This window comes from Pezoporus flaviventris, unplaced genomic scaffold, assembly GCF_033815535.1.
Source record: "Pezoporus flaviventris isolate CSIRO_AGI_PZ_B2104156 unplaced genomic scaffold, CSIRO_AGI_Pfla_v1 ptg000025l, whole genome shotgun sequence".
NCBI lineage: Eukaryota > Metazoa > Chordata > Aves > Psittaciformes > Psittacidae > Pezoporus > Pezoporus flaviventris.
In genome coordinates, this window is record NW_026892573.1 from 21824336 (window position 1) to 21836136 (window position 11801).

General features: G+C 43.5%; 2 long non-coding RNA genes across 2 annotated transcripts; one reads left to right on the forward strand and one right to left on the reverse strand.

The window, feature by feature from the left end:
- Positions 1–146: 146 nt before the first annotated feature.
- On the reverse strand, positions 147–2066 carry LOC133271586 (uncharacterized). Its single transcript, XR_009744193.1, has 2 exons — positions 1900–2066; positions 147–292 (listed from the first exon to the last, which is right to left on the reverse strand). It is a non-coding gene; the product is annotated as an uncharacterized LOC133271586 (long non-coding RNA).
- Positions 2067–2847: 781 nt separating this feature from the next.
- On the forward strand, positions 2848–10519 carry LOC133271587 (uncharacterized). Its single transcript, XR_009744194.1, has 3 exons — positions 2848–3161; positions 3868–3928; positions 7793–10519. It is a non-coding gene; the product is annotated as an uncharacterized LOC133271587 (long non-coding RNA).
- The last annotated feature ends 1282 nt before the right edge of the window (positions 10520–11801 follow it).

An 11801-nucleotide genomic window follows, 5' to 3' on the forward strand; every position in this document is an offset into this window, starting at 1 on the left:
AATTTAAGATAAATTAATTGCTTTGTGTCAGGACATTCTGATGCTTTATGCCACTGAATTAAGTTGTTCCTGTATGCCATCCTTATGGCTTACAGAAGCAAACAGAATCCTCAGATTAAAAAAGAAATAAAATTTGAAGCCTTAGTTTCTTTGTGCACAGAACTACCTCCCAGAGTTCAGACCGATGTCCCTTTAAGGTGCCTACGCCTCCATATTTATGCTGAGTGTTCACAAGAAGAAACTGTAAGTATTTATAGTTTCAATCATTGAATTTTTTCGGGCAGAACAAAACCTGCAAAGAAGAGAGAGGAGCGTTTCAAAATACACAAAATCAGGATAGTGTAATGTCTATGCAAACAGAGACTACACAAATTGAAATATTAACATCTCAAGATAAACTTTTTTTGTAATGTTAGCTGGAAAGCTTCAGGGATCCAACTTTACATACTGTTACATGGAGTGGATTTTACACAATTTCCCAGTTCCTGACATATGCAAATCTATTTAATCCACAATTAAATATTAAATCCACATTCACCTTCTAAACACTTGCTAAACCTTTCTGGCAAGTGGATGAATCTTACAGTTTGATCACAAGCTGTATAACCGAACACAGTATCTTGTAGGAAAGAAGATGCATCCATTTAAATGGATTTGCAGATTCTCAAATAATGACGATCCAGTTTTATTGCACTAAGTTAAATTAAGAGTACTGAAATTTCTTATTTACGCAAGTCCAAAGATACCTAAGGCACAGGACACCAGCAAAACTGAACTTCATAAGAAATTCAGGTAAAAGCAAAGATGAAATTCAAACATTTTTAAATACATAATTTCACATTTATTCATATACAGCAGTCTGTTTTACAGTACCAATTCCTTAGAAGTTCTTCCAGGAAAGACTCAAAACAGATATAGTTGTCATGATCAGAAGCAGCCCTAGGAAAAACACCTACTGGAAAACATCTTAGCATTTCCTATTCATCTCAATAGCTCTCAGCAGATTTGTTCTTAAGATGGTCACACTATTACTACTAGCTTCTTAATCACCGAGCACATTAGTTACAAACGTTTTAAACCAATCCACTCCTTTAACACCAATGGTAGGTCTAAAGGTATCAGCACAGACATATTCTGCTAATCCAAGAAATTAATTCAGTTTCTGTACTGGAAAGTCAGATCCCTCAGAGCAAACGCTGGAAATACCAGAACAAACCGAGACCCTAGTAATCTTAAAACATTTAGGTTCACTTAAAGATGAGATACTGAGGTCATTTTCTGCCAGACACTCTTCCAGTATTATCCTCCACTATAGCCCAGAGTAGCCATGATTTCCACAGCTACACAACTGCTCTGAATCTCAAGGGCATTTCTTCTTCTGTTATCCTGCAGTATCACCAAGAAGTTAGTTAAGTCTAGAGCAGTGAAATTTAAAGTGCAGCAACCTCAAAGCTCGATATTCTTCTGCTCTGGCGCTATAACCCAGGTAGAACACGTTCACCTTCTGAGCACTTTCCGCTAAATTCACAGATCACGTCACAGCAGCTGCCCCGCACTCCTCCGCGGTCCTCACCGGCACGGCCGGGCCTCGCCCGCTGTTCTTCCACCCTCACGCTGCCGCCACCCTCCTCCCGCAGGGACCAAGTCCCGCTCCTGAGCGGCCATCCTGCAACGTCCCCCTCCTCCACCGGACACCCCTGCTCGGGGCAGAGCAGGCCCTTAGGCCGTCCGCCCTTGTTCTCCACAGCCCCCGCCGTGCCCAGCGGCGCCGCTGGAGCGCATCTCCCTGCCCGCCGCCCCGTCAGCGGGCTCAGCTCCCGTCACGGCCCACACAGCAACAGCAGCGCAAACCCGGCAGGGCCCCGGCCCTCCCCGCCCGCACCCTTCCCTCACACTCACGGTCTGCGGCCGAGCCTCTCACAGCAGGCGGCCCTAGTGCGCGCCGCAGCCTATATAGAGTGCCTAGCACCGGGACCGGGAAGGGAAGAATCGCCCCCCGCCAGCATCGCCCAGCCCGGGAAATGCCGCACCGGGAAAGCCCCGGCAAGGCCCGGACGCATGCGCGGCCGGAACGGATGTCGCTTCCGGTATGGGCACCTCCCGCTAGCCCCCAGGGTTCTCCCTTCTCTGGACCCCGGTACCCCAGCGAGCGCCTCCGTGTGCTGCCGCCGGCGAGAGTAGCGTTCCCCGGGGCTGCCCGTACCCTTCACCCCTACCCCTGTTCCTTCAGCCCTACCCCGTTCCTTCAGCCCCACCCCTGTTCCTTCAGCTCTACCCCTTCAGCCCTATCCCTGCCCCTTCAGCCCTGCTCCCGCAGCCCTACCCCTGCTCCTTCAGCACTGCCGCTCAGCCCCTCTCATGCGGCTTTGACGAGGCAGGGCGCCGGCAAGGCAGGGGCAGGCCGTGGTGTCAGCGGGCCGTTAGGTACTTTCCTCCCGGCCGGGGAAACCCGCCGGAGGAGCGTGCTTCCCCGTGGTGGGGATTTCCAGCTGCGTGGGGTTCGTGGGCGGCCCGCGTGGCCTCTGCACCCCGCCGCCGGGAAGGGGAGCGGCCCCGGTCCGCTGCCTTGCCTGCGGGACGTCGTGCTGCGCTGACGGAACCGAGACCGGCTGCTGCAGGGGAGGCCTCGGGTCGCAGCTGGGTTCCCACTGGCACTGCTCTCCCCACAGAGACCGGAGCCCGCTCCTACAGCTTTGCTGACCGCGAAGGAGCGGCCAGGAGGGGACTTGCTGCAAACGCGGCAGGTTTACCTTGTTCTCCTCGGCAGCAGCGTGAAACTGGCCATTTTTACTAACACAGGCAGCTCTGCAGAATGCAAGAGGGAAACAACACTGCCGGTGAAAAGACTTTAGTTACTGAGAGTCACAGGGGAAGACCAGAAGAAAGGCGAAACACAGTATAACTTTCCCCTGGAGGGGATTAAGACAGTGTCTGTGCGTATAGAAATGTGAAGAACTTCCACAGCAGGTACCAGATCACTGACCGAAGCTCAGAATCTCCCCGCAGTCATGGTCTTGTCATTTCTTGTAAAGAAACAGCAGATGCATTTTAAGAAGCCCCATTTAGTAATGTCAGAATGGTTGAAGGGAGTTTACATAACTGAGAACTGAAGAGTTAAAATAAAGGAAGTATAACTGAACAGAGCATTATGACATTGGCAGGTAATTTTCTGTAACAGAGTTCCAGTAAGAATTTGCAGGAGACTCAGTCATATATTTCCTAAAATTGTTTCAAATTTCCTGTAATGTGATGACATTTATGGTGTATAACAATATTGTCAAATTTCAAACAGCCAGCTGCAGTAGCAGCTAGTATAGCATAGCTTCTACTGCGACACCGTTTAACTCCACATAATTATAGACATAACATTTGCTGTTTCAGCAGTTGCACAAAAATACCTCTGATTAAAAACTCCTTTTAAGAGTTTAAAATGGTTATCAGATCACTCATAAGCCATTTTAAGGAAGCTGGTGACATGGAGAAGACAAGATTTAAAAACTGAGACAGCTGAGAGTGGTGGGGTATGGGATTTAGAGTTTTATTGGATGTGGGGAACTGTTAGGAAGCCAAGCTCTGCATATGTGTATGTGTGTGTAGCTCCACACATAGCCACATATCTGCCCATTCCCTCTCTGTACCCTTGCCTCCTTCCAACTTGCCAATAAAAATCGTGCTTTTCCTCCGCTCCCAGGCATCCAGGTTAGCAGTTTCAGGCCCTCACATTCTGCTTGGCAAGCCTCCTGTCGCAACGAGGAGGGAGTCAAAGGGGAGAAACGAAATGGCAAGTTCAAGTGCTTGTAATAGCAGAAAAAGAGGTGTAGCTGCCCTGAACTGATGGACTCTTTCTTCTTGTTTTGTCTCTTCCAGTATAGTAGCAGCTCCCCAAGTTCTCCATTCCCAGCAAATCCTTAGCTTTTCAGAGAAAGAGGTAAGAGGGAATGTTGCCCACCAACTTATCTGCAATTATGGATACTCATTTCCCAAAGGACATGAAGTAAGAACATGACTATAAGTTCCTTCTTAGGACTGAAATTCCCGAGGAACAGTGCGTTATCATCAGCATCCTGAATCTGGCTTCAACCTGGGACCACGGTCACTCTCCAGAGGCAGAGAGAGAGGACAGCAGTAGTGCTCACGTCCTACCTGTGAAGATGGAGGCACAGACCCAGAGGTAGAGTGCAAGCTGGATCGTTTATTGAAAAGATTACACGATATTTATATGCTTCCAAGCAATTAGCAAAGCACATCTGTGTTTGCCTTGCGGTTACATCAGGTGAAAAGGCTATCTGACTTTCTTATCGACATCCTCTTTCCAGTTCCGACGTCCTTGTTCCTTGCCAGTTCCAACATCTTCCAAGTACCAGTCAGGGACAGGTCACTCTTAATTGCCTGCTGTAGTTCCTTCTTCTCATGGTCACTCTTAATTGCCAGCTGTAGTTTCTCCTTCCCATGGTCTCTGACAGCTTTGATACATTCCAACCCCCACACCTACCCAAGCTAAATGCAGGCTTCAGCTTTGGTTCTCAGGCTGTGGCACATCACAGTGGGACTGAACCTTATTATTCCAGCACTTTTACCTGCTGCAACAAGCTTTCAAGATCACAGTTTTGACTTAAAAACCAGTAGGATTAATAAAGTGAAGCAAGACACTTTGCAGACTCTGATAAAGTCCTGCATTCAGAAAATGTCCTCAACCAAAGGAAACTGCTTTCTTACAGATGTCCATCTAATCACAGAGGTGGAAGTGCTAATCAAAGTTTGGCTGCCACATTACCACAGGTTATGTAAATAGACCTAATGGCAGAGTTGACTGAAACAACAAAGGTGATGCAGCAAATTTCTGGAGGTGAAACACAGTAACCCTACAACATCAGTGCATTATCAAGGCCAGCATGAAACAGCAGAGACAGCCCTTAAAATACCTGATGTACCACATTCCCTCTCTTCTCCAAGGGGCCTGATGAATGTCAGTCTCCCCAAGCTGTCATCCTTCTCTGACACCTTCTTCAGTGTTCTGTCTTCCACAGCATTAAAAAGCCTGGCTTTAATGGTGCCTCTGTAACACACCCCTAAACATCTATGAAGGGGAAGAGAGGAAGAAAAGGCACTGTTACTTTCCTTTCCACTGCTAATGCTCTTCTCTCCCATAAATTACAGAAAAAAAAATACTGTTACCTAGTTTCTCACCACCGTAAGTGACTGTTGGAATATCTCAGTAGGATTTCAGTTACACAACTTAAGGACAACCTTAACAAGTTGACATGCACAAATATTAACTATGAGTTTTATCTTGTGTTTTCTGGAGATAGAACCAGCTCAAGAGTAGCCAATTTATCATGTCAGTGCTACCAAGGATAAGATAAAAACATAATCTGCAGTTTCAATGATACTGCTCTGGTCTTTAATCCTGGCCAAGCGTTCAGGTAGGCAGGAAAACAGACTCTCTAAAACATTAAATGTATTACTTCAAGTGTTTCTGTAGCCTACCTCACTGTTTATATATAGAAATTACAGAAACTATCTTAATTCCAAACTCCTTTTATGAGTGAGAAACAAGGCATTTCTCCAAGGCCTCACAAGGCTTCATCAGGAAGCCACACAACTCAGCTAGTGAACTGAGAGATGGAAGGAGACTTCTATACCCACTCTCCCACTAATCTAAACCCACCTATAAAACCTGTATTAAGAAACAGAAACAGTTATTGCAGGCTAGTGCCCACAGTTTTCAGCTTACCAAAGGTATCAAATGACTCTGTGGAACATGATCTGCTTATTTTGAACATTGGAGCATTAGCTTCATCTTGAGCATCAAGCCCCTTTCCAGCAGTAAAGGGGTGGTTTTTAGTTGTTAAGCTGATCTAAGATGGCAGTTAGCACTCCACGAAAAACTACTGAACAAATTTTCTTTGGAAGATGTAGTTCATCAACTCCTTCAGGTCTTAAGGATAATGATGAGAGAAATAGGAAAAAAATAGATATTAAGGAAAACTTAGGAAAACCCAACTTGATGCAGAAAATATTAACTGCAGGTAAAGTTGCACTACGCATTTAATTTACAAATTAATCGAAGTCTCAAGAGCAGAGTAATTCTGACATGCTGTAAACATGAGATCAGCAAACTGTGTTTTGATAAATTAGTGGATGCAAACTGCCCACTGTTTCAGCTAAACACAGCAACAGGGCACCTGCTTCTAGACTATCAGTAACTATTAGTTTTTTTTTTTAAATTAGACCTTTTAATTTGCATTTGGGCATATAGCAAAAAAAAAAGTGTAAAAAGCTCATAAGACTCAAATATCATATCTAGACATGAAGGGCACCTGTGACTCATTGCAATAACCTCAAATGTTCAAGGGATTAAAAAAGCAAAACCCAGAGCGTACATCTCGCTGCTTCCTTACTGAAGGTCAGTATATTTGCAATCTGGAAAGTTTCCATTCCCTTTTCACTCAGACAGTTTTGTTTTCCACATCCTCCTACTCAAAGGATCATGAGTACAAAGGTTAAAGTTTACCTGAATCAGTTGTGGGTTTTCTCAAGTTTAGTGCTTAGTTAAATTCTCCCATAAGCCATAAACAGTCTCAAAAATGTATCAAGGTCACACTGAGTAAGTTGAGGCTTTTAGATCAGTCAAACTCTTTCATTGTTACTTATTTGGATGATAAAAAGGGTTGGAATGAGTTGCTGAAAGATCTTGGTAAATGCTGAGTTCAATTCCGTTTTTTTAAGATTTGAGAATCTACTGACTTTCTCTGCTACCAGGAAGACAATTTTGTTCTTCCTGATGGTAAAACAAACATTACATTCAGCAGGAGAAAGGAATCTGAGAAATGCCAAAACAGAAAGGATTGGACTAAAATAAGCCACATTTATATGGGAAGAGGACCACCTATATATCAAGGAACTTAAAAGGCTGCTATTCAGCTGCATTGAACTGTGTAAATTCAGAGCTCCACATTCCTGGTTCTTCCAAAGGAGTCCTCTTTCTAAAAAGCAGGTTTCTTCCTGCTGTCATAGTAAGAATATTTCTCTAGATCTTATTTCCCTCATTCCTCGTCATTCCTCTGCAAATTTTACATCCTTCCTAAAGGGTTTAATTTGCTTTAGTTGAACTAGCTGTTGCTATTCATGTTCTTGGGGGATCTTGTATGTCAATACTCCTTCAACTGAAAGAGAATCAGATGTGGCACTGATTTCCTGAGGATAACACTGGAGATTTACTACTAAGACTACTACTAGGTCCAGAAATATACAAGTGGTTTGTGAATCACGCTCAGTGTGACTGCATCACACCTGACCTAGGAACTGGATCATTGCTGTGCTGAAGCATTTTATTTAAAAAGCCAGCTACCTCAGAAATTAAATCAGAGGTTAATATTCAATTTGTGGCTGCTAGCCAGAAAATACTAGCTTAACCTCTTAGCAAGGCTCATCATCCTTCTTCTTCCTCTTGCCAATATGTTTTTTCTTCAAATACACTCTCATGAAAATATTACAAATTTAACATAAAATCTGTATGTGCACTATCTAATATGCACTATGTAATGTGCGCTTTTCTTTCAGTAGTGCACATTAGATTACTTCTCATTTATTTACTCCTGTAAGTACTGAAAAGACAGGGTTTTCAGTACAACTGCAAGTCCTTTCTCAAAATATTCTTAAGAAACACAGTGTATACAAAAAGAAAAAGCTGAGCTTTTTTGTTTGTTTTGTTGGTTGGTTTTTGTTTGTTTTTGTTTGTTTGTTTGTTTGTTTGTTTCCTTGTTGTTTGTCTGTTTTTTTTTTTTCCTAGCATCAACCCAAGCCTGCACTGACTTAAAATCCATCTATCTCAGTACCAGCCAGTACCAGCCATCCCAGGTAGCAGATAATCTGTTTATGCAGTGGAAGCCATATCTACCTCTAATGCAACCATTTGGGCCTATTACCTGAAGGTCAGTGTTACTAATTATGATAATCCAAAAGGTCACTCAGGTCCTTTTTTGGAGAAAAAAAAGCTTGCATCCAAATAGAAACATTCTTGGCTCAGAAATTTGAAGTACCTGTGAGTGCAACTGGCTGGAGGAGCAGCAGCTAGATCCTGAGTTCATTACCCTACAGTGTTGCTGAGGCGGAGGATACAGCAGCCTTGGAAGAGCAAAGGGTCCTTTGTTACTGTGTTGGGTAGTTTCAGCAGAGAGAGACAATTTTCAGCTGGAAAAGCACTGTCCTAAAAATCACTGGGATCAAAGAATGGGAAGAGAAGGGATGAAGTAAGATTCTCCTGTCTTTCCATTATGTGAGATTAAAGAAACAAAATAAACCACCCCATTGCTAACACCCAAAAGCAATGAGTGCATGTTTTCAAGAAAAAGGAAAACCTGGTAAAATATGCTTGTACAATGTCTGGAAAACAAAACCCCAGCCTCTGAGGCTTTAAGAAGTCATTACTTTAGAAAACATTAATGTCATAACTAGATCTGAAATGGATTTTATCCTGCTTGGAGAGTAAGGCACAGACTTGAAATAGACAAGACCACCAGTTGTGAGATTCAAGGTGCTGTGCTTTTTTCAGGCTCTGGTAATAGTGAAGATTAAATTACTGTCTGAGGGCTGGCACAGAAGAAATCTGTCCCAATATCACATATTTCAAAGCTTTAAGCACACAGGATCACTTCTAGCACCACCTGCCCATTGAGAAGTACAAATGTAAGGGTCTGAATACAAACACTTTGTGGTTTGATACTGGCCTCTTGCCACTTCCTTACGACTTCCTTGGTTTTATTCTAGAGAAGGTTAACTCAAGGCTCTTCCTAATGCAGTGTTGAATGTGTATCTAACTGTGAGCCTGGTTTTTGTCTGAGCTTTGTTAAACACATGCTGTAGGTCTCCAGAATGCTGTCTCCTTCATTTGGCCACACAATTATAAGCATAAAATAAGCTACTGTGAGAACATATCCAAAATGAAGCAGGATATCTTTCTCCGAAAGAATATACAACAGTTTGGCATCAGCCCAGAACTATAAGAGTTTCTGTTTTCTGCAGGTCTGTTTTTCTTACTTGGAAACAATAGTGGTATTCATGCCTGGGCAGCTCATGAGGTTACCACTTCTGAAGCTGCATGTATCAATATGCAGCAATCACTATAAAAGATGCATCATCATACTTCAGACCTTAGCACATTCAGTGTTACCCCAGTGATTTCCCTTCTGCTGGGTCCTACGGGGTAATTAAGAAATTAATTTGTTTTGAAGTGAAACATTGCATGTACATATGAAGCAGCTCAATCCTGCACACAGACATGTAGATCTGTGGGCCAAGGCTTTGTAGGCTGAAATACATGTACACAGTGAGGGCTGTTCTTTTGTTTCTGCCCTTTCAAATCTCTCTTTCCCCTTCCAGTCAGCTTCTTTCTTGCCAATGTTAATCTTATGCACACAGAAAATGAGCACATTTATACAATAACCTGTTTGTCAAACGTTGTTTTGGCCCTTTAGTTATTCCACACAAGTGGTTTTCAGCTGACAAGTTGTCAGCTACATCGTTTGCAGGTTGTCAGGCCTCCCAAGTTACAGTATATTTGCCCAGCCCTAGCGAGAAAGACTATGGCTTTTTCACAGACAAAGATAAGCTACAAAATTCATTGCAAACCAATTTCTTCTGCTCAGTAAATAGTTGAACAAAAGGCAAGCCTCTGCAAAGCAATGCATGTTTGTCTTCTGTAATATAACACTATGTCAGACACCACAGAAAGCTATAGAAAGCAGGCATGCTACAGCAGCTCTGAAAACAAAGAGAGATGCTGACCGGCAAAACTCTTAGGAAACACCAAGAAAAAGGGTGCAGAATTTAAATGTCAGGCAAGAGAAGAACAAAGGTTTCAATGATGCCATTAGCAAGAGACAATAATCTAGTAAAATGTGGAAACACTGTAGAATAGGTATATATATCTGATCAGTCTTTACAGTCAAATGAGGAAAAAAAGGTGCATTTAGGATGCATTTTTTATTAAATCCTGGAATAGATGTTTAAAAATGGATTAAATGCACCATGCTGAAATGCCTTTTTCCCTATGTTAATTGCCAAGGAGGTGAGAGTGTTAAGTCTCTAGTGAGCCTCTTCTGAGGCTATTAGGACAGATAATACAAATCTGGTTTTTGTCTCATGTTTCTGTAACATCATAGGAGACTAACGTAACTAAAATAGGCAGATGAGGGAAAACTACAGATAAGTCAATGATTGCTCCAGATCTACATGCTTTTCAGTATGTGTTTTATGAGCCAAAAGCAGGAACCCAACAGTTGTTCCCATGAACTGGACCAGTGGTCTGACTGGGGCACTCTGCTGCTGCTTCTAGGAGCTGCAGAAAGTACAAGAAATTCTACAGCAGAAAATTATGAGTAAACACAGCAGATCTTCAAATACCTCTGTCTTTTAGTTTCTGTCCATTTTCACTTTTGTTTCATTAAATACAGGATTTGATAAAACTGCAGAGAAATGAAACTGAAATGTTCCCTTCTGGGTCAAGTGATCAGAACCTATGAGCTAGTTGTTTGTTTTTTTAAACGTACTGCTTGGGAGTGTGTTTTTTTAAGAAGATGATCAGGAAAGGGTCATTGTTTTATTGGAATAATTACACAGAATGAGCAATGACAGTAACATATTCTTAGTAGGACACTAAAAACTATCTGTAGATATCCACTTGGCCTGACCGAACTCATACAACACCAGCCCAGAAGGCCCAGTCTTGGTAGCCACATGCAGTGGTCCTAGAGAGCCTCTTCTCAGCAGGGAGCATCTTCTCTGGGGTTGGGCTGCTCCTTCCTGTGGCTCACTGCTGTCCCCACTCTGAGCATCAAAATGCCAGGTACATGGCAGCTGCATCTCTCATGTTAGCAGCAGTTCTGCCATCTTGTCCTCATTCTCTGTGTCCAACAAGTAAATGCAGTAGGTGACTACTATTTAGGTGGCCAGACAGGAAGAGAGGGCATAGTGATAAACTGCTCATGGGGAGGATGGTACTGCAGAAAAGCGCTGCGGCATGTTTCACACATCAGGAGTTTGGAAAGCTGAGCAGTCTATGGGCAGGTTCAGACACATAGAAACTTTGAACTTTGAACACACTTAAGAAGTGTGGCATGAAGGCAGATTTCACAAGACAAGAGTCAAGCTAATCAAAATGATCTGGCTGTTCCCATCAAGGGCTGCATTTTCTGGAGTATGATCTGTCATGCAGCATGACAGTGGGATTTTATTGACAAAGAGGCATCAGTGGAATCCTCAGTGAGGTTTCAAATTGGTTTCTGGGGAACCACCTTTCCAGAGGAGGCAGGAAATTTGGCAGGATTACCCTCAAAGTTTGTGAGAATCATATTTGAGGCTGAAGGGATGAGAGTTCATGGGCTGAAGATGGATCTCCTCAGCCTATGGAGCCAAGGACACAGAGGAGAGAGGCACACTGCTGCTGCAAAGCCAGTGTTTCTGTGGTGAATATCTGTTTTTCCAGCAGAAGTGTGTTCAGCAGCAAAAGTCCAGCCCTAGGGTTCCTCAGGGTAGCTACAGCCATCAAAACACTACAGACCACACACCTCTACAAAAAAACTGCTGTGAAGAGAGGGCAGCGATACAGCCAGACACTCACTCCTTTGCCTTCTCCTTAGCATTCCTCTTGTCCCCAAACCCCTCACTCCTTCACCTCTTGCATCCAGCCACTGCAGAGCTCATGAGGCCATGAGGCTCATGAGGCCCCCATCTGTGCCCCAAAAGGAGCCACAAACAGCCATCTCCCTACCTGAAAGAGCAGAAGTTACAGGGTCTTGTTG